The 21,903-nt window shown below is 35.4% G+C and overlaps 1 protein-coding gene and 1 non-coding gene across 2 annotated transcripts in view; one reads left to right on the top strand and one right to left on the bottom strand.

Annotated features, from left to right (window-relative positions):
- The window catches only part of LOC143434439 (membrane-associated guanylate kinase, WW and PDZ domain-containing protein 2-like), a 386,630-nt gene that overhangs the window by 8,482 nt on the left and 356,245 nt on the right, over positions 1 to 21,903 (bottom strand). The gene's annotated exons all lie outside the window — the stretch shown is intronic.
- LOC117721141 (U6 spliceosomal RNA) lies at positions 18,132 to 18,238 on the top strand. Its single transcript, XR_004608403.1, has one exon. It is a non-coding gene; the product is annotated as a U6 spliceosomal RNA (small nuclear RNA).

Genomic DNA, 21,903 nt, shown 5'->3' with positions numbered 1-21,903 from the left:
GCATAAAACATGTGGGAGTAATTAACCAATTACTGATTTAATTTAAAGCCCACTTCATAAGCTGGAACCCATACCCAAATCTGCTTAGGTGGCTAAGAATCTGAGATGAGATAGCTCAGTGCCCTAGGGCAAAACCAAGTACTATTGTTTTTTAGAAAGTGGAGGGGGCAGTAAAATAACTCCTAATAGCTTTCTGAATACTCATAGATCAGATCTGGATACTCCTTGTTCAGCCATTAGAAAAGCTTTCTCCTACAGCATATGGGAATAAATAGAGACACACAGCTACATATTACACAGAAAGAAAGACCTTTGAATTGTTACCAATAAATGGGATGTTTCCACCTAATCCCTCCCTTGTGAACTCAGCAAACCCTCACGGAAGAGGATATAGAAAGGGTATAAGAGTCAGAGGGCCTGGAGGACACCAGGAGAACAAGGCCCTCCAAATCAACATGACGAAAGTTTTTATGAACTCATAAGAGACTGAGCAGCCTGTCAGGAACAGAACAGGTCTGCACCAGATCCTCTGTGTTTATATTATGGCCTTTATTTCAGTGTTTTTATGGAATTAATGAGCATGTACACAAGTGGGTCTCTGATTCTTGTGCCTTTTTTTTGTTTTTATTTTCATTCTCTAATTGTTTTGCCCAATTTCAATGTGTCAATTTCTGTTCTATTATATTTTCTATTCTCTTCTCTTCCCTTTCATTTCCCCTTTCTTCTTTCCCCTCCCCTCCCTTTCTTTCACCCCATCCCATCTCCCACCCCACCCCACCCCACCCCACTCACCCCACCCCACCCCACCCTACCCCACCCCATCCCATCCCATCCTATTCTATTCTTTTAGAAATCTGTTTATTTTCTAATGTGAGAAATAAAGGGAGTGGTTCTTAATGGAAGGGGAAGTATGGAAGAACTGGGAGAAGTAGAGAGAGGAGAAACAATAATAAAAATATAGTATGTGAGGAATAAAAATCTATTTTAATAAAAATAAATATTAACAAAGAAATCTATGTGTTATAAAGATTATTCAATAAATTGCCTTGTTTATTTTTTGGCCAGCATTGCCAGTGTTCCCTTTATTGTTTGAAGCTCACAAGTTGTCTTGATTTCTCTTCTATTTGATAATAACCACAACATCCTCATCCATACTGCAATGTAAAATCATCTTTTACTTGGCTTCCATAGTATTTGAGTTGGAAAGTTCTCTCTCCTTGGAGCATCTGAATCCCCTTCATCACCCCTCAGTGCTCTGCAAAATCTAATAGCTACTTCATAATTTTTTTGTTTCATGTTTTTTCTTTAGCTGGGAGCTCCCAGGACAGCAGTTTCTATTCATGTTATATATTCTCTTCTCTTTGTATTTCTGCCTCTAATTTTACTTCATGCATAATCAATTCACAGGACTGGGAATTCACAACACTGTTTATCTATGGATCTCATAATTGTTTACCAAGCAATAAATCTATAGTGTATGGCTATATAAATAAAATTATACTTCTACATACCAGTAGATTATAATTTGTCCAGACTTACATAAAATTTGTAGAAGCACCTTTTTACATAAGTACATTATAGTTACTCAATGCAAATTTATAAAAATAAAAATCTATATGTACATAAAATATCAACAGCTGCTATAGCTAAACATTGTTTAAATAATTAATGTAAGTTACATTTTGAGGGTTAAATTGAAGATTTAACCCAGGGCTGGTAAGACAAATACTCTATCATTAAATTCATCCAAAATATACATATACATATGCATACACATACATATAGGCATATAGAAATATGTTTATCTACATAAAAATAGACTTTTTATCATAATATGCAAAATCTTGAACTGTTTTTTAAAAACATTCAAGTGATATTGTAGAATTAAGCACGGAGTTTTCAGTAAGAAACCTGCATTTTATTCTTTTTGGGTGGTAGAAACCCTTTATGAATACCATTTCCCTCATTTGCAAAGGCAGTCATTAAAATGAAGGTCAGTTTAAATTGCCATAACAGAATACCATAGATTTTCTCTGTGGCTTGCACAGAAATCATAATTTCCTTCATTCATAAAGACTGAAATATCAAAGTAAAAAAATGTCCACAACTTCCTTGTCCTTTTTGATTTTCTGGTTTGCCTATTGTCCTCTTCTTACTGGGTTATCACATGTTCACAGACAAATCATCCCACCGGAGAGCCTCACCCCTGAAGTCAGACCCCCGCCTCTTAAAAAGTCACATAGGAAGTTAAGGTTTTAATGCATGAATTTGAGGAGAACCAAATACTAAGCTTAGAACAATAGAATGCCAAATAAATGCTTCTAAATCTACAATTTACGGACACTCATACTGACAGAGAAGGAAGTAAGGATACAAAATGACTGAAGAATGTAACTCAAATTCAATCCAAATTTCTAAACCAGAAACATTCTAAATCTAATAAAGAAAAAAAAAAAAAAAAGCTATTGGGATAGTAGGACCAGACCTACTATCATAAAAAATCTTCTAAATCTAAAATTTAAGCTTCCATATAAAATATTTACTTAGTGTATTTTAAAGTTTGGGGAAGTTTAGCCATAAAAGGTCTAAATTATTTTATCTATTTGTAATAATTTAGAGATAGTTATAAAAACAGTGTTGAACAGAATCCCTTAATTACTGTTTTTTCTTTTCTGAGTCTTCCAGGAAATTCACAACACTAGCAGAAAATTCATTTAAGACAAGGTTGTCAAATAAGTGGTAAAATATCCAAGCAAAGTGGTTTACAGGAATTAGAAGAGAAGGCATATCTCTCCCAGTGCCTGATGGGATTTCCACATGTGACTGCCAATATGGCTCTTGTTACTTCATTGGTTGCTGTGAAAACCAAGAGTAAACAATAGGAAAGTGCTGGGAAGCTCTTTTGCTAATTTTCTTCTTTTGAAAATACTTTCTGCTTAACTTATCTCAATGAGGGAGTCAAACCATAAAAACTTTGATGAGTCTTTTTAATATCTACAGTCAAAAAGATGAGTGACAGACATATGTAATCAGTCTGTTCGATCTCTGGGTTTTTCATGTTTAAAGTTACATGTTTGACTTCTGTCATCTAGAAGACCATCTTTTTTCCTGGTGGCTAGCATCATCATCATCATCAAATGTATTACTAGCTGTGCCATAAGCCATCGAGTGGAAAAGTGTTCTCTAAACAGTTTCTTCCTCTTTTAAATAGGAAAACATATCCCAGAGTGATTTAATTCATTGAACATAAACATGCCTTGTTTGATTATGTTTACTTAACAAAAAATATTTTGTTAAATGATGATGTGAATTCCATTTTTTATTTATATTAATAATATCTTTTGAAAAGTCCAACCTTAACACTTTTGTGATGTCTTCTCCTTTAAACTATGGAGTGTGATATTTTGTATAAGAAATACAATAACAAGAAAAAGAAAATACTTTTATCAGTTGCAGATCGTTAGGAGATTCAAAAGGAAAGAAAATAATTGCTATTCAGAAAAACATAAATATAAGTGGTTTGTGGTATTCTCCTCTTCCACTGAAAAATGACTTTTTATCATTTCTTTCCCCTTCTATTGTACCAGTGCGACATTGTTTCTGAATTGCACTTTTCATTTTTCATTGTTAGCCTTGTGTGGGGCAGTGTGAGAAGCAGCTGGGAGCCTGATCTAGCACAGGCCTTGAACCCCGAACCCTAATTGGATGGCAGGCGGCTCTGCTCCTGGCTCCTGGTTCCTTTTACTCAGCTTCAGCCCTCCACAGCCCCTCCCACAGAGAGGTTTATGGCCATCAGTCAGGAGGAACAGTGCCTCAGGCTCTCCCACATGTAGATGAGGTATCTCCAGGCTCTCAGACCAAGACAATAGGTGTTATCTGCTGCCAGACCCTGACCCACCCCCAAACTGTATAAAAGAACTCTATTCAGGAGAAGTAAAGGTGTGCGAGAATCATCCTGGTGTCTGAGAGTTTCTGTCACAAGAGCTGTAACACTTGGGAAGAGATCTGCTCTCCTGAAGTGCCTTCAGGACATTCCCTTCCTTGCCAGCTTCTTACTGGCCCAGCCCAGGCTGGCTCAGCTCTGAGAGACAGGTGCAGCAGAGTGACTGGGAGCGACTCTGTCCCTCCCTGCTCTCACTCTGTCTCCTTGGCCCTGATTCCCTGCACCAGGCCTGGCTGGAGATAGTCATGGGATGCCCTCCATAACAGGGACCCACAGCCCTGTACTCACAGTAAACTTAGAGAAGTTTCTATGGTCATGATTATTGGCTCTCATAGAGGAGAGAAAAGAATTCTTGGTGAGTATCAGGAGTTGTAGTAGAAGATGCGTATGATTTATCTAATGTTTTACTTGGATTTATTCATGATGACTGCAATGCTGTAAATAAACTACAGTGTGCCTCAATTTTTAAAAGAGTCCCAATATGAAAAATTCCATCTGAGACTGGGGTATTATTCTAGAACTCCCAGCAGATATCTATAAAAATCCAACATACTGATAGAGAAGGGTGTAAGGATATAAAATGACTGAATAATCTAACTCAAATTCAATCCAAATTTCTAAACTAGAAACATCCTAAATCTAATAGAGAAAACAAAGCTACTGGTATATAAGGACCAGACTCAAAATAATAAATTCTGTAACTCTCAAAGCTTGGATTTTTTTTCCATAAAATATTTAGTAAGATGACTGACATGAGAGAAAAATACCATCTTCCGAAATAAGTAGATAATTCAGTAGACAAGAACATTTTCTTTTAGAGCCTTGGTTTACTGGCTGTATATTATTCTAAAGTTTAAGTTAAAAAGTAAAACAAAAAAGATAAAAAGAAATCACTATTTTGATCTTTGAAAATCTAGTCTAAGAATTTACACACATGAAGAAACCCTTGTAACACCTTCATTCAAAACCCTAAATTTGGACATGTCAATGGAGTTTAAACTGTGCCTTTTTAAAGCATATTTCAGTCTGTGCAAGCAAGTTATTATCCCTGATAATACTACAAATATATGGAATTAAATTAGCGAATCTTATAAGTAAAATATCTGAAGATTTATAGAATCATTGCTCAATGTATGACAATATTTAAAGTATCATGTTAACTATTAAGCAAAATCAATCCTCCAATTAGAAAAAGAAGTATTTTATGTCACACCTCAGAGATTATCAAAAGGTTGAATATAATAGATGGCCCACTTCAAATGGTTCCAGGATAAAAAGTATGATGTCATCTACTGTTTGACTCAAATCAACTGAACAGGAACCAGAGCTTCATTGTAAGCCCATTTACAATGAGAATACCAAAAAATTTTCTTTTACGACATCTTCTAGTGGGCAAAGTAATATAACCTCTATGAGCTGTGTCAGGATGCAACAGTTTTAATGAAGCAATAGCAATTGTCAACTCATGATTTGAACTGAAAAAAGTCAGACTTTAAATACTCAGAGACACATTCCAAAAGGTTTATTTTGAAAGGCAGACTGGTATTTCCCATAGAAATAATGTATATTATAATTATGTTCTTGGCCCATATTAGTCAGAGACCGGAAGTACATTTTTCATGAATGTCAGAAGCACAGTGATTTGCATAGCAATGCTTCGAAGAGAAGTGGGGGATGAGGTAGGTAGGTCAGTACAGTGTAATGGCTATGGTTCCAAGTCAGACAAACACATCTGAAAGCCCCAAAGCCCACTCACTGCAGAATTGAAGCAGTAACAGCTCTGAGACCCTGCTGGGAAGACTTTTGACTACAGTGGAAGATTCTGAGAGTGGGGACATCCTATTAGCTAATTGGTTCCCTTCATTCTTGATGACTGTGGGACAATAAACACCATTAATTTGTCTTCTTACAGGCCTGCATCCCAGACTTGCTTTTTATTACATGTGATTTGTTTCTCAATTTATTCTAATATCCTTGACTCCAGTTTATATTGCTGCAAATAGTTTCATTTCATTATAAAACAAGATTCAAACTCTTTCTCCACTCCTTTTCTTATAAGCAAACATAACTTATTTTGTGCTTGTTTCCTTTGACATTCTTGAAAATGTGTCGCTATTAATGAAATTATAAAAACAATCTGAAATATCTTTTGTTACAATTATTTTTTGCAAGCACTACCCTTTTGTCACATTGATCTTACTCTCTGTACATACAGATACTGGAGGTAAGTAAGACAGACAAGGGCATGCATGCTCTGCAGGTCAGAGTGGAAACAGGAAATTTCTAAGGACAATGGAGTAGACTTATTTTCATACTTTACAAGAAACAGACTTTTAGTCAATGGACTGTGCTGTTTAAAGAATGTATTTGTGCATACAAGATCAGGTGCCTATGTGTTAAGGAAGCAGAAGTAGGGAGAAACGCAAAGCAAGAAATTAGTCACTGAGGCGCTACTGAAATACAACAGAGTGGAGGCGGAGGAGACAGGGCAAGATCTTGTCACCAGTTTTAGTCTTTTAAGTTCTGACTGCTCTTAACATTGAAGGACAAGCCATCAGTCTGATAGATGAGGAACACGAATTGGATTTAAAAGACTGAAGCTGCACCAAGTCAGAGACTGTGGCTGAGAAGGAAGTGAGGGATAAGACTTCAAGTATTGAAGCTGGATAAGAAAACTGTTTCTGTTGCCAACTGGCTGAATATGCTGTGCCCTCAACTGGCTATGAGAAAAGTCTATGAGCCAAGCCACAAGTTGTCAAAATGCTGTGAAGACAAGCTATAGAGTAATGGATTCTATTTTGAATTAGAAATTACTTCCTCCAACTACTGTAATAGAAGCTATGTGTGCCCTTGCCCATAGAGAAGCAAAGTAGACTGAGGCTTCATATTAGTGGTTGTGATAGAGTTAGCACTCTGCTGTGGTAAAGTTGTTCTCATGAATGTGAGAATGGAGAGAGCTTGGTGTAATCAATGGCCTTGAGATACCCAAGAGGTCAAAGGGTAGTAACACTGGCCACATGACTGTTAGCCAGAGTCAAAACTGGAGTCAGAGATAGACAGAGAAGTACTTCATCCACTCCTCACTGGCTGTACAATGATGCATGGATCAAGAATAGAGAAAACTCATTTCTCTAGTTTAACCAGAGGACATGCAGTTAGTATGTGTATCCTCAATTGGCTTGGCTCAGGACAGCCTGAAAATTAATCAATCAAAGCAGCAATGACCTCAGCCTTTGTCCAGTTTCTGCCACAGGCCTATAAACTAAAGGAAACTCCCCATTTGTGACCTCTCAAAATGCCTCTCAACCCTTGGCAGTTTCCTGCCATGGTTCCTCAGTTTCCCACTTTTCTGGAACAATTCCAAAAAATCCTGACTTTCCTTTTCTCTAGTGCAAGACAATGAACTTGGAGACACTGATTCAGATCAATCTTTGAGGAATGTGAGTGTCAAGCATCTTAGGTCCTTGTGTCATGCACAATTGAGTCTCAAAAGGTTTTATCAGTCTTGAAATCTTTGCATCATTAAATAGCCCAAGATCCAGATGGGTACTAGATAAATTCTAGAAATAAATAGCTAAGCTTGAAAGGTCTCAATTCTAGAGTCCATATATGCTAACATAATATCTACCATAAAAACATATTTTCTTCTTTTATATGGCTTTCTTACTTTATATTCCTACTTATATAATTGGTAAATGTATTGATTTATGACTTTCTTTTGTTTTGTGAATGTAATAGTCTTTTATGGTAGGATGTATATTTAGTGTAACAATGCTAAGATCCCAAGCCAACATCACTCACCATTAGGTGCAGATTAAGCTGTGTTATTAGTATTTTATGTTAAAGTTATTGTCTTCTATTGGTAATGGAAATGGAGTTGGATATGCCCAGTATAGAATCAATAATTTTGCCATGATTTCCAGCAGAATTACAAAGAAAATAGGAAGGCTTTGACTCATACCGGGTCACTGAGAAAGGAGATGGTTGTTTGCATGGGTGTGGCAATGTGACCAGTCCCATTACTTGTCTCTTTTGTTTTATTCGATTGTATTTGAATGCACTGTAAATGTGGGAACAGAACAAGACAACAGGTTCAAACAAGTTAAATTACTGTGCATCATCAAGTGCTTAATTACAGACTGAGTGGGAGGCAGAAGAAGAAAAGACTGTTGATGGGAGTGGCCTGCTCCTGGAGTGTCCTATCCATGGTATTTACATAACACTAAGAGATAGGAACCGAGGAAACAGACACTGAAGTCAAAATCACTGTTCTTAGAAATGAAATTCTCCAAAATTCATTTTAAGAAGTTGCATTTGGAATCAGATGAGCAGCGTATTTATATACAACACTGTAGAACAACTTCTGTGCAAACATTACTGGCACAAGTCCATGATTAAATGGCAAAGGTTTAGAATACTGATGTGGAACCTGTCACTGATTACTTTCACAAGCAATTCCCAGAAAGCATTGAGCAAGTTCAATAAATCATCCCTTCCTCTTTTCCTCATTTTTATTCTTCTAAACAACTATTACTGTATCAACATGCTGAAGAGTTGGAGATAACAATCATATGCTTCATGGACATGATATAAATCATCAAAGGTCTGCCGTCAATACATCCCATGCTCTCAGTATGTGATGTTTCAAGTTACTTGTGAGCATTTTACTTGGTTCATATCTCTGCTTGCGTATTACTGCCCATGAACTCTGAATTCATGACCCATCAGTTTCTGTTACCTTCTTCGGACATGACTATTTATTTTATGTACTTTCATTTGTTCTGCAACAGTGAAGGTACTATAGACTTTTTACATTTTCTATGTGATGTTTTAAATTTGGAGAATTAAAAAAAATAAAGTTGTACATAGCAAAAGTATGTTGACTATTATATACCATTTATAGGAAACTCTGAAACGAGTAAACTGAACTTTATATTATCACGTCCTTTTTAGTTTCAAATAAACTTTAAAAAACTGTGCTTTAATTTTAGACTGCTTTATTATTAACAGAAAAAATTAAATATGTATTTTAATTCAGGAAACCTGGTTCAGTCATCATTTTGCTTTATAAAGATACATTTAATGAAGACATAAATTTGACCTTAAGATACTACCAATTAGCAATTGCAATTGAAACATGAAAGGTTGGCCTAAATTATAATATTTACTAATTGCCCTTTATACAGCCTATTTAACATTACAATATAGAAAAAAATTGAGTATTTTGAGATATAATGAGACATATTATAGTATCATGGCGTTACTGGCCTATTTTGTTCTTTTATCCATTTAATTTGTAATTGAACAAGCACCTATTGACTGCTTCCTAAATTTCAGATGTCTTACTCATGAAACTTAGTGTCAGTATATATAAGAACTAGGAAGCATGTGATATAATTTTAGAGTGGCAAGTGTCCTGTAAAAGGCAAACAAATTGTCAGCATGTGTGAGGCAGAGATGTGCCAAACTTGCTAATCTATCTTAAGAACCAACTATTGTTTCATTAATTCTTTGCCTTGCTATTTTTTATTTCTACTTCATTTTCTAAAACCATAACTTTGTTTACCTCTCCACACATACTTGTTTTGGGTGTTTAGTGTTTTCTTTTTCTAAGGACTGCAGATGTATCATTATGTTATAGATTTGAGATGAGAACATCAAACTAAATTTACCAGTATCCTTCTAGTGAAAATCATTTGAATATACTTACTAAATACAAATACAAACTTCTGACCTTGTGAATCATGACAAGGAAAATTAGTCAAGTAGTGCAAATCCTTACAGTGCATGCAGATTTATGTACTTCAAAACTGTTTTTACACAAAACAAAGATACTTGCTTTGAATCAGCATAAGACTAACAGGCATATTATAACTTCTGAGAGTACCAAGAATACCAAACTACAGTTTAACTTCATTTATTAGCTATCAACCTAACCTCAAAAAATTTAAAATTTGAGAACATACAAATGATGCTTTAAACATTTTTCTATTACAATAAGTCTTCAGCGAAGGATTTTAGTCAAAAGAAAACTTCTAAGAAGACTATCACCTTGAGAAGTAAGTATGAGAGCAAGAATTGAGGGGTTCTGCCAGCCATTTTCTTTACTGGACACAGCCAGACAAAGAACAAACTTATTAATTCTCTAAAGCCTAGAATGATGACAACAATTCAGACATTCTGAAGGCTTCTGAAAAACAATGAGATATTGCCATGGTATGACTGAATGCATTAAAATTACTTAGAGATTATTGGTATTTCCCTATAATATGAATGTTGTTAACAGAAGTGATGTTAAAAATAAATTCTCACTAGCAAAGTGAAAAGCATTCAAGACTTATTGTTGGTTTTATCATCAGCAATCCTTCATTTTTATATAAAGAATGCATAGTCATCTCTTCCAGTGGCTTCCCATGTAAGTAAAATAGTTTTGGATCTTTTAGCTCTGTCATGCATAATGTGCTATTAAGGGTTCTTTATACTGTTTGAAGATTGAACTGGAGAAACATGTCTATAGAACTTTACTTGAATATTTTGATGACTTTAAGTTTTAAATTTAAATAAGACAAACCAATAAAAATCTAGAAGGGCTTTTAAAAAATAATTTAGTCTATTAATTCTTTATTAATTTGTTTCTTTTAAAACAATATGGTCTGGAAAAATAGTTTTGAAACACATTGTCATAGTTCCTTCTTATTACATCCTTGTCCATACTTTCTCTAAATAAAGTATTGCTATCACAACACTATAAAAACCTCAGAGGGTTTTATGCAGTGAGATTTCATAAGATAAGAAAGCTGAGGGCACTGGGTGATAGTCCCTCTTCTTCCTTTCTTCATTCTTTTCTTCCTTTCTTTTTTCTGTCTTCTCTCCATTCCTTTCCTCTCTCCCTCCCTATCCCCCTTCCTCAGACCCTCCTCTTTCCTATTTCTCCCATCCTCTGTTTTGTTATTTATACATATTAATATGCTTAGTAAATTTTTTCTTTGTAATGTAACCTAATAATCATTATGATTAAGTCTTATATACATGTAATGTACTACCTGATATCCAGACTATGGGTAAAGAAAAATAGCTACATTTTTTGCTCATTCAAAACTTCTAACATTTATCCAAAGAACTTTCCATTTGACTTAAATGACAAATGGACCAAGTTTTGCCACTTTTATCCACATTTCAATAAATATTTTGGCTACTTCTACTTTGAAACCCATATAATATTTTATTTCTTATTGCTTCTTTTAAAAATATGTTGGAAGGGGGAAGAGAACTGAGTGGAAGAGGGAACAGAGAGGGCTAGGGAGGATCAGGTATAGGGAGAGCTAGGGGAGAGAATGAAGAAAACAGGGAACAAGATACAATACTTCCAAATAAATATCACCATTTGTAGTACTGTAATTTGTAGCAAGTCATTTAATTTGTGAAAGAAATGTCACACTTATTCTTAAAAGCCAGGGTCCTGCCTGAGGAACTCCAGAGGTGGACATCTCTCCTAAACTTCCCTTTCATAACTATCACAAAAGTCATCTCCAGACTCACTAGGAATATGCTAATTTTAGGTGAAAAGTCTTAACAAAAGCCACCACACCCCAAACTTTCCACCCAAACCCTAAAACTCATCAATCCCTACACTCACTCAAGCTCTGGATTTGAAACCCAACCAATCCTTATCCTGGAACTCTCCACCCTTGAAAGTTCCATCTATGTTACTATTGTGCTGAGTATACCAAAGGATTTAGATAGGCATTTGGAAGAATGAATTGATGCTCTTTATCCTATTCAAATTACTTGAAGGAGGTTCAGAATTTAAGGGCAAAAAGACATCTTGAGTGTCATGCCAAATACCAGTGGATTCATGTTAGTTCTACAATTTACAGTGGTAGTCATTATAATTAGGAAGAAGTCTAATGACACATGCAGTATATTTGGCATAATTTTAACACCTCTCGGGATGTTTTAATGATACATATGGAGTTTAAGAATTTCAAGAATGCTGCTTTGCTGTATGTTGATGTGGTAGATACTGCAGATAAAATTACCCATGGCCTGAGGTCAGTATTTCTATTTTGGTCAAGCTTCAAATATGGCACATATAGCTTGATCATGCTAGCCCTTTTTGTCCTGAGAATACTTTTTATTCCTGCCCATCATATTAAAGCTTTTCTTCAACAACATCAATATGTTGGCAGCCAAAGCACATGGCTTGAACCTGAAAATGGACCCCCAGACAGAGTTATAGAAATTAACAGGCTTGCAAGCCAAGGACGGGTAAGATTCTGCACAGAGCCTTATCAACCTAAGACAGAAATACATTGCTTTTGATAATGCATATTCCATGATGGGTAAGGAAGGCATTCTTGTCAGAATGAGCTAAGACAGGCTCAGTCTTATTAATGATATAAAAAAGGGGGAGAGACTTTGGGGCTGCTTGGCAAAGATCTGACATGGGCCAAGGTTGAGAAAGTAAACTTCAGGCAGGAATCTAAATCTTATGCTAGAACAAAGAAATAATCTCAGGCAGAAACCTAAATATTAGGCTAGAACAAAGAAGTAATTTCAGACAGGAATCTAAATTTTAGGCTAGAACAAGGAAATAGGCTTAAGACATAAAAATGAACTCGGGCTAGGAGAGGGAATTAAGCTCAGATATTTTTATCATCCTAAGCCCTTAGAAACAGCTATCACAGGAGTGTTCATGGAACTGTTTTATATTGCCTTGCTTTTTATTTGACTAGTTGTGTTTATTGCCTTGCTTGTTCCTTGACTATTTGCATCTATTTTATTGCTAAACCCTCAACCTAGAACTGACCTTAATACATGCATGTAATCAAAATGGTATAAAAGCATAAAAGAGGAGAGGGAATAGGATGGGGGTTCTAGGGAGCAGAAATGGGGAAAGGGGGTGACATCTGTATTGTAAATAAATGAAATATCCAATAAAATTAAGTTACAAAAAAATAAGAAAGTTCCATCCAAGCAAGAAGCCCTATAAAAATCACTGAAATTTTTCTAATTCCCTGCTGCTGTCTGTTCTCTCCCAGGAGCATAGGCAGCCACTGCTCACTCTGGACCCTCGAATAAATCATTTTCATGAGTTTTGCTGCCTGGTGTGATCCCCTTATCAGAAGAAGATAAGAAGCACTGAAGAGAAGAAGGGAAGAAGCAAAGAAAAGGAGCAGACCTGAGGCTCCTGAGTTCCTCAGCTTGGCTGGAGATACCCTTCCCTGAAAGCTGCAATACCTCTGCTGAAGAGGTTTCCTTTCAGAGCTGGGCCCCCGTTGTCTTAGGATGCTCTTACACTGGAATACTCTCTCTCGTTAGAGCTGTATGGTTGCTGGGTTTCCAATTCGCAGGATAACATCCCATTAGAGCAGAAAGACCAACACATCCCACGAGCAAGAACCAATCCTGACACTATTAATTATATTGTTATGCTTGCAGATGGAAGTCTAGCATAATTGTCCTCTGAAAGGTTCTACCCAGCCACTGACTAAAAGAGATGCAGGGACTCACAGCTAAATATTAGAGAGAAGAATTCTTAAAGAAGAGGTTGGGGAACCATTGCGGCCCCCAAAGGGGATAGAAACTCTACCCCTTTTGAAGAAGGACAACAGAGTCAATTAGCATGGACCCTAGGGGACGCCCAGAGACTGAACCACCAACTGAAGAGCTTATAAGGGCTGAACCTTAGCTCCTGCACATATATAGGAGATTTGTAACTTGGTCTTCACATGGGTCTGCCAACAACTGAAGGGGGGCTTATGCAGCCTCTGTTGCCTGCTTGTGGATCATGCTGCCTTAGCTGGGCTGTCTTGCCTGGCTTCAGTGGGATAGGATGCACTTAGTCCTATAGAGATTTGAGGTACCAGTATAGGTTGGTATCCATGGGAGACCTCTCCTTTCTCAGAGGTGAAGGGAAGGGGGATGGAGGAAGTGGCCTGGGAGAGGAGACTGGAAGGAGGCAGAGGCTACAATCACGATGTAAAGTGAACAAATAAATTAATGGAGAAAAATGTGTGCCAAAATATAGACTCATTACTTGGAGCAGAAAACTTACTACATATTCTCTGTGGTACAAAACTATACATGAAGTTATAAATGATACAAGGGGAACTATTAGATCATTATGATTAAGTCTGCACCCTCAGCTTTCTCACTTGCCACAATGTTAGAACATGAAAACACGGCAGCAGGCGAGAGTCAACAAATTCAACAGTGACCACAGCCACAGTGAGACTACTCACACTTGGGTTTGAGCATGGTAGAAAACAAATTCAAGAGTGCTTCAAACACAAGGCTAATAGCATGGTGATAACTGCTATCTGCTTTTCCATGTCCAGTTCTAGCAGGGAATCTTAACTGTAAACCCTAAAGATGACCACTTAGCTTTTCAAAGTTCTTCAACTGTGCTGCTAGGCATCTTCCAAGAGAAATAATCAGCTTTTCAGGGGTTTCTTGTCACAAAATGAATTGAAAAGCTATAATCCTTAAAATAAATTATGTGGTCATAATATCTCTGCTCTCCAACCATGGTCATTTCTGAAGAGTGGCTGCCACATTGAAATTTGATCTGACTGAGGGATTTACATGGTTTTATTTTATGAGACATTTGGAAGAAAAAGAAACAGAAACTTATTGATACTCAACTATTACTTTTCCTATATGATTTAGGAGCTATTCTCCAAGGCATTTGGAGACTCAGGCTTTATCCATTTAACTACTTTTAAACATAAAACACTTGGACAACACTAATCTTATTAAATTAACATTTGTAAAAAGAAGAATGTTTATATGGTTTTTCTAAACATGATTCATAAAGAATCAAATAAACACAAGAAGAGACTTTCAAAACCTTAACTACCTAGTAATCTTGTTCAACCAACATCAAAATATTCAAAGACATATAAAAATGCTTGATCATAAAACCAAAGTTATATTTATTATTTATTTTATTATTTATCAATTTTTAATAAATTGTTTTAAAAATTGAGATAACTTTTGCCTCCAAAGAACTCCAGTTTTCTACATCAATATAAAGCATTCAGTTCATATTCTCAATGTAAGTAAATTTGTGAAGCCAGGAATGTAACATAGTCATAAAGAATAAAGCTCTGGTTTTGAGCTCGTGTTGGAAAATTAATATCCAATAATATGTTTAAGAAGAATACATGATGATAGTTTGGTTCTACAGATGCAAAGATATTATGAAAAATCATACTTTAAATTTTTGCTTTATGAATAATTTCAAACAAATGACTTTGGTAAGTAACATTTGATGCCTAATCAGTAAATGGAATGATATTAAATTATTTCCATAAAAGTACACTTGGTGAGAAATGGAAATGTTCTGTAGTCACAATAAGGCAAAACACTCACTGAAAGAATTGCAAACTAGAACCTGACTGGACACTCGGTTTTTTTCTAATGACCAAAAGCCATATCAAAAACTTTGGAGATAATTATACATATACATACACACACACACACACACACTCACACAAACACACACACACACACACACACACACACACACACACACATATATATATATATATATATATATATATATATATGTATATGTATATAATTTATTTTACGTTTGGGGGAGCTTTTACAAGTACCATCCCATTTTGGTTCAAAACTGCTGAATGAACAAAACAAGCCAAGACTTTCTGCTCCTATCAAAGCCTATGCTAAATAAAGCATAGCAACTGCTTTGAGAATTATTTAATGGTCGATTTGAAGATTCATGGGTGGTTTTGCTCAGTTCCTTTCCACGTATCTATGTAATCACAAATTTATGATCCTAGCCTGTGACAACTAGATTAATTTATGCCACAGAACTGCAGATGTTAGGTACTGGAAAAAGACCTCAATCTGACTGTGTTTAGACAGAGTAATTTAGCATTCTTCTCTTGTAAAGCTACCAGTGTAGTTTGGGCTGCTCTACTTAGCTAAGGAACTCAATCATCACACTCTACAGCCCCACACAAACATACATCATCATCATCATTGTCGTCGTCATCATCATCATCATTTATTATTATTATAGGTTTTTTGAGAAAGAATATGAAGCCATATCCTAGGCTAGCCTAGAACTCACTATGCAGTCAAACTCATGGCAAACCTCTTGCCTCAGTCAGCCAAGTGTTGCTTGGATTACAAGAATGCATCACAATCAACTTAAATCCCCTGTCCTTGTAACAATCAGAAATCTGTGTGAGATGAGTGATATGTCTGTATTATTAAAGACTTTCCATTTAGTGATCCATGATGTGCAAAACAAACAGAGTAACTTTAATTCCAGGACACAAGAGAAGTAGGATAATGGGTGAACAAAGTCTCTACAGTGCAGGAAGGAGCATCAATCGATGTGTAAGTGTCAGAAATGCCAGAGAAAGGGTTTAATATCGATGATTCCCAGCAAAGTGCAATTGTAGAAAGTCAATTTTAATAAATTGTTCAATTTTTGACAATCAAATATAAAAGGTATGCCGTTGATCTCATGTCTTGTATTACTTTTAGAAAAGGTACCTGCCTTTCACTCATGAAGGTATTTGCTGTCAAGTAACATTGAAATTTTATAGAGAAGATGAAAGTTTACATTTTGACACTTTTTCCTTGATGGTTGGTCAGAACTAAAAGTCTAGCCAACCATGACTTTTTGACAGAATGACAGAAACACACAGATCAGTTTATTTCCTGTCTCTTTATACAATAACCAAAACACCTTCCACAAAGTGTGTTCATACATGTAAATAGTTACAATGTATGAAAAAAAATCCAGTAGACAACTTTCATGTTAATCTCATGTGAAACAAATTTTGAAAGTTTATCTTATTTTAAAATCATTAAAATTAACCAAAAGACTGGTTTTGTTTTTAAATCACAATACCAATGTTATCAGGTGAAAATAAGACAAAGCATTAATAAAATCAAATATCTCAGTCTCTTCTTAAAATTTTCACATGACAAGAATTTTACATATTATTTTATAATTATATTCATAATATGTATATATGATATATACATAAAATATATATGCATATAGCAGGAACAAGAGCAGTAGTTTGTTTTGGACACCTCTTGTACTTTGATAACAACTCTAAAGGATCTTTCTCATGCCTAGATCCAGGTTTTTCTTGGATGACCTATGTCTCTTGGGGGAAGCATTGTCAACCCAAGTAGCATAACATTTTTTAACTCTATATATGTTTGCATGTGTGTGTGTGATCTTTACTAAACATGCAATCTTTCCAGAAGGCTTTTTAAACATCTTTAATGATATTATAAATTTTTCTTGTCAGTGTTTCCCTCCATCTCTCAATTAAAGCTCCTTTCTCACTCAATATAATATATTCCAGCTACATTTAAATACTTATCCTTATTTTCACAGATACATGTAGCTTGCATACTCATCAAATAAGTGTCTCTTTGCACTAAATGGAGAACCTAGTGAAAAACCACAACTGATTGAAATACATAGAATTACTGATCACAGGGTACCCTGCCCTCATGGATACATCTGCAACACAACTCCTACACATATGGTTCAGGGAACTTTGTGGAAGAGAGGGATGAAAAAAATGTGAGAGCCAGAGGTTCAAAAGCCAGCTCTGTGATTGTATTTTCTAGAAACGAAAAGGAAGCTACTGACTTACGATACAATAACAATATGTAGTTGCCTAACAACTGAGCAGTTGCCTAGAGAAAACCCAAACACTGACTACAGGAATAGACATGCTAACATGGGAAGGAAACATCTCACAGGCCCTACCCCTAGAGAAAGAACTGCAGGATTGCTGAGAGAGGGAGAATTTGCCTTCTACAAGGATGAGTCTCCTAATTGGTTATTGAATACCAAGAGATTTGTAGGCAACCCTGAAGTCATACACATAAAACCTATATCAAATGGATGCAGCAAGTTGTGTTGTATATTAATATAATTTACATATTAATGTGTGCATATATATGTACATGTGTGTGTAGGTGGTGTGTGTATTTGCATGTGTGTGCATATGTTTGTGGAATTGTGTGTGTGTATAGATGTGTGTACATATAGGAAAAAGAAACCACCAATGTGAGGAGGAAAGTGGAGCATGGGTGATAGGAGAGGACTTAGGAGAAGTTGGGGGAGTAAAGGAAAAAGAAATGCTGTAATTATATTTTAATGAAAATAAACATTGTTGTGCTCACTTTGGCAGCACATATACTAAAATTGGAACCATATAGAGAAGATTAGCATGACCCCTGCACAAAGACGACACACAAATTCATGAAGCATTCCATATTTTTTAAGAAGGAAAAAATAGAAAAAAAAAGAAAAAAGAAAGATGTTATTAAGAAAAAGAGAACAAAAGAAGACACAGTCCACATATTGATTTGTTTGATGTTTCTTTTGAGGTTATTTTAACTTTTATATAGACCCTTCTTACATTTTATTTTATCATTTATCATTGTTTTTAAACTGAGTAACATACCATCTAGAATTTCAATCCAGATAGAGCTTGGGTACTATACCTTAGAAAGCCATGTAGCATGTAACTTCTGTCCCTAAAGAGAAAGGCTTGAATTGTTTCAGGGTTCAGTTTTGGCAAAACTACTGTCTAAATGATACTATTATCTCTCCTCAAGAGCCAAGCAACAGTATTGTGGTTAGTGTAACCTCTAAAGATTTGTTAAAGGTTTAAACATTTGAGTGATAATCTAGTTTTCCCTTGCTTGTTCAGTATCTAGAACATTTGTATTAAAAAGAAAGTTACTCTCATCAACTTTCTGGCATTAATCTTCATAGGAAAGTCAAGGGGATTGCTTCCTCTACTCCTCCTGTTCACCAAATAATTTGCTAGATTAATAAATAATTTCCTCTTTTATTTATTTTAAATTCATTTATATTTGGCCATTTAAACATCTATGTTGCAAAATACATGGTGTTCTTTAATCTGCTCTCTTATTATTTTCACTTGTAGTCAGTTTTACCATTTGGGGACCTGTAGAAACCTTATTAGTTGATGTTGACTATTTCTGTCTGTATTGGTAATGTTTAGCAGTTTCCTTGCTTTCTGGTACTGTTTATTCTCCTAGTTGGAAAAGGATATATCTGCATTATCTCTTTCAATTTTTGACAAGAGCTTCTTATTAATTTTCTATCTCACCAAGAACCACAGCTTTGTCATGACACCTTTACTTTTCTTCCCATGCACAGAAGATCAGGGAACATTGGGGTTGTTTCAAGTTTTTCCTTCCCTAAACAATGCTGCTATGATGTTGGCTTGTCAGTATCGTTTTAAAGAAATATGCTTTTGTTTCATGTTTGTCTGTGCTGTTAATTTTAATGGTGGCATGATAATTTATGCCACCAACAAATGAACACAATCTATGTATAAACTCCAGAGGCATAGAGCAATGAGTAATTTAAAGTTGTCAAATATTTACTTCCCTTTGAAGTGAGCTTAGAGAAAAATGTTTCAATGTCAATTGATTGTCTTCAGTTATAAATATGCAGGTCATTCACCCCTAAAAAATTATTAGAGTCTCAGTGATCCTCATAGGCAACGGTGGCAAAGAAAGCCACAGTAGTGATCACGGGACTAACGCCTTGCTTGTTCTTTGACTAAATGTGTTTATTGTCTTGCTTCTTTCTTTACTATTTGCATCTATCATATTACTATTTCCTCAACCTAGAACTGACCTTAATACTTGCATGTAATTAAAATGGTATAAAAGGAAAGGGAGGAGGAGGGATGGAATAGGGGCTCATGGGGGGATGGGGAGAGGGGATAACATCTGAAATGTAAATAAATAAAATATAATAAAAAATAAATGCAATAATAAAAAAGAGCCACAGTGTGTCTGCAGCAACAGTGCAAGAGTATTCTCTGGGCACAGCAGGAGAGCTGACCTTAGGAATTCACAGAGATTATAACAGTGTGCACAAGACCTATGCAAGCTAAAACCTGGTAATTCTCAAACAATTCATGAAAATATTATTTTAATTATTTTTAAATTATTTCTTTACATAGAAATGTACATAAAACCTCATTTTATTTTAATTAAACTATTCCTTTAAGGCAAAGAACACTAAATTCTGGAATTGGATGGAAAATTTTTTACATTCCCTGTAGATTTACTTAAACATTTATTTTTTAATGTATCTAAATCTGTACTTTGAAATTCTCTTGGGTAAGTATATTAAAATACAACATACACCAAACAAAAGACTGCCATTCTCAATTCTGAAGAATATTTTCAACAATAATCATATAAAAGCTTATATTTTAAAAGCAGTAATCAGGGCCAGCAAGATAGAACAACAGGTAATGGTGTTTACCCACAAGCTTGAGGACCAGAAGTAAGTGTTCAAGATGTGCATGATAGGATGTAACTGGCTTTAGTACGAAATCCTTTGGCCTTGACAGATTTCTCAACCTTCCTAATGCTGTGACCCTTTAATACAGTTCCTCATGTAGTGGTGACATATAAACATAAAAGTATTTGATTCCTATTTCATAACTGTAATTTTGCTACCATTATAAATTGTAATAGAAATATCTAACATATATAGGATATCTGAAATGTGACCCCTCTGAAAGGGTCATTCAACCACCCCAAAAAGGTTAAACTATTGATGAACATGCCAAGAAGCATGAATCCAAGCCCCACTCCCAATGGTAAATGTGATAAAAAAAAAAAAAGACTGCTAATTACAAACCTCATAAAAATATCAATAAATATATGTAAAGATGGTAAATGTCATGGGTTGTGGAAGAAGTAAAAAATTAAAGCTATAACAAAAGGCTATGACACAGTATTCAGAATGACAGAAGTTAAAACACATATAAACACACACACACACACACACACACACACAAGCTTGTTATTTGAAATATTGGCAAGGACTAAGTATACCTGGAACTCTGATGCCTTATTTTTGGTAGTAAAAATTGGATAGATATATTGGAATTGCTTGAGGAGTCATTAAAATGCATAAACACATCTACAACATGCTCTGATATTTGCTTATTTGTATAAGAAAAATAAATCAAGACAGGTGTTCATTGAAGTCTCATATTTGAATGTTCATAGCCTTATCTTATTCATGATATTTTCAACTTGGGAAAACTTGAATGTATGTGAATAGAATAATATAAGTATGGTGTTTATACATATTATTTGTTTATATTTATGCAATGGAATGTTTCTCAAAAGGATGGATCAATTTCAAAGGCCTATGTATTTGAGCAGTCCTGAGCTAGCTGCAGGTTGTCCCAGGAGTTCTGTTGTCTGGCCATGCTCTGCCAGACTCTATTGGGCCTGTTGAATGAGGAACAACCAGGTTTGATCACTTCCTTCCATTCCCCTGCCTGCCCCTAGGCATGCCCAGCCTCCCTGAGCTAGCTTTGGGCTGTCCCTAGAGTTCTATATCATCTGGTCACTGCTCTGATGGAAACAGAGGAAATAAAGAAAACACAATTTTGAGGGAACTCTGGAGATAGAAAACCTAAAAAAGAGAATAGAAACTACAGATGTGAGCATCGCCAACAGAATAAAAAAGATGAAAGAGAGAATTTCAGGCATAGAAGATACTCCAGAAGAAATTAATATATCAGTCAAAGACAATGTTAGATCTTAAAAATTTGTGACACAAAACATTCAGGAAATCTGGGATACTGTGAAAAGACCTAATCAAAAAATAATAAGAATAGAAGAAGGTGAAGAGCCCAGAATCAAAAACCAGAAAATATTTTAACAAAAACATAGAATAAAATTTCTCCAACCAAAAGAGATGCCTATAAGCAGACAAGAAGGTTATGGAATGCCAATTAGATTGGACCAGAAAAGAAACTCCTCCAGACACATAATAATCAAAATACAAAATCTACAGAACAAAGAAAGATAACTTAAAAGCTGCAAAGTATTCAGTTCTATTCCATTGTTCTATCTGACTGTATCTGCACCAA

Source organism: Arvicanthis niloticus, chromosome 15 (assembly GCF_011762505.2).
Source record: "Arvicanthis niloticus isolate mArvNil1 chromosome 15, mArvNil1.pat.X, whole genome shotgun sequence".
Taxonomy (NCBI): Eukaryota; Metazoa; Chordata; class Mammalia; order Rodentia; family Muridae; genus Arvicanthis; species Arvicanthis niloticus.
Note: the sequence above shows the minus strand (reverse complement) of the source record. Positions and strands in the feature narration are given on the sequence as shown.